A 2,500-nucleotide genomic window follows, 5' to 3' on the forward strand; every position below is an offset into this window, starting at 1 on the left:
AAGGTCTAGTGTACGCAACTGGTAAAAAATGACGGCTAGATACTTAGATATGCACGCGCACACACACACCTCTCTCCCCCCCCCCCACAGAGTACGACTACTCTCTCTCTCCCTCCCGAGGGACGGGAAGATACCGAGTAGTTATACGTCAGACATTACCACTGTGCGTGACTGGATACACACACACACACACACACACACATATATATATATATACATATATATATATATATATATATATATATATATATATATATATACATATATATATATATGTATATATATATATATATATATATATATATATATATATATATATATATATATATATATATATATACGGGCACTTGCTCTTTATTATATAGCTCTTCCAGTCAGAAAGGTCGCTTCCTTCATCATGTTTCAGGGTGAAAAACCTTTTAACTTTCCATTGTAAAACAAGTGAGTTGTTGTTCTCACATTTGGAGTATCATTGGGAATGACATGAGAAATTTTTATTGGTGCAACAAATCTGAAGGATAAGTATCTGAATCATTTTATCCTTTTATTGCGAAAATATCCTTCTAGAGCCTAGAGTTCGTCTGCCACCATACTACGCGTTTTCTTTATTGCGTGTTCCTTAAATAGAGTGTGGTAGCCTATTGGAAACGTCCCTGCCTGGTGATCTGCTGGACTGGGGTTCAAGACCCGCTTAACCTCGATGGTCTCTTGTGTCTGCAACCTCACCATCCTTGTGAGTTAAGGATGGGTGGGGGTGTTGTGAGTTGGGGGAGTCTATCGGTCTAACTGCTGAGTCATCGGCAGCCATTATCTGGCCCTCCCTTTTCCTAGCTTGAGTGGAGAGGGGGCTAGGCAAGCTGAACATATGTATATATGGTCAATCTCTAGGATATTGTCCTGATAGCTAGGGCATTGTCACTGTCCCTTGCATCTGCTATTGATCAGCGACCTTAAAACCACACCAGTTAGACAGACATTGCCTTCCTAGCAATACAGTGTTGAAAAGTTTAATTTTCAAAAGGGTCTCGAGTGAACAATTGCATCCTGCTGAATCAACCTCAGTATTTATTGAACCACCGAAAGAGTTGTTTTGTTCGAATAAGTTCATCCCATTGACCTAATTCTTATATATATATATATATATATATATATATATATATATATATATATATATACATATATATATATATATATATATATATATATATATATATATATATATATATATTGTAATTATATTTAACCTCTTTTACAGACTTCTTACATTGTCAAAGGTACACGAAGCCTGCAGCATATAATATAGTTCTCATTAAATATTTATACGGATTTATTCATTTACAACAACAAATACAACCGTTTCTAGTCCACTGCAGGACAAAGGCCTCAGATATGTCCTTAGTCATTGCTGGAGTTTGGCCCTTTTCATCACCACACTTGCCACTACGGATTCATGATGGTGGGAAGCTTAAGTCTAACCACTCAAAGCAAACCAACCTAGTATGGGCGACCCTGACTAGAACAGCTTTGCTGATCATGGCGATACACAAATCCTTTCACTACGTTAAGGTATTCTTACTCAGAAATGGAATGCAGCCAAATTTTCAAACAAATGTGAATGAATTTCAGTTTGTGTTGGATTTCTCCATCCGAAAGGAAATTAAAGCCGGTTGATTGAGCACCTCCTTAAACTATTAGTAAAATGGCTTAATCTTAGCTGTATTTCAGACAGGTAAAATGATTCTGAGGTCTTGCACAATATCATCCTCGTTTTCAGACCGCTCACAATCGGCCATGCACGGTAGACTGTAGGCGTAGACAGTACTTTCGGACTATTGCAGCCTCTCTTAAGTATCCAACTTCTGCCTTCCACTTTTAATTTGTCATCTCTGGTATATCTCCACTTAACCGACAAACTTCTCTAACATTATCTTCTCCAATTGATTCTTTGTTTATTTAATGAAATTTGGGCCATATGACCCAACACTAGAGTTTGTCCATCTTCGAAGATCAAATACTTAGACCTAGCCATATAAAGGCCTAAAATTAGTGGAGTGAATAAGTTAAAGTTATATCTAACAGTTCCTCCCGAATGAAGGTACCTCTACAGGTTTTAAAGGTTATAAAAGTCGCTAATAAATGGCAGAGTAAAGGGCAGAGACATTGCCCTAGCAAGCAGGACAATGCCCTAGAGACTAAGCCTATATCATATGATCAGCACCCAAGACCCCTTTTCACACAAGCTTCGACCAGGGAAGACCAGGTACTGGCTGCTGATGACTCAGCAGGCAGACCTATATGCTTCCCCAAAACCCTCAATCCTTAGCTCACAAGGATGGTGACGTTGTAGCGACCAAAGGAACTAACGAGTTTGATCAGGACTCGAACCACAATCTGGTGATCACCAAGTAGAAACGTTATCAATAAGGCCACAACAACACAGAATGAACAGCTGATCCCAAACGAGACTTGTTCAGGCAAACCATCACATGTATACTTCTTC

The sequence above is a fragment of the Palaemon carinicauda genome, chromosome 6, assembly GCF_036898095.1.
Source record: "Palaemon carinicauda isolate YSFRI2023 chromosome 6, ASM3689809v2, whole genome shotgun sequence".
Classification (NCBI taxonomy): Eukaryota; Metazoa; Arthropoda; class Malacostraca; order Decapoda; family Palaemonidae; genus Palaemon; species Palaemon carinicauda.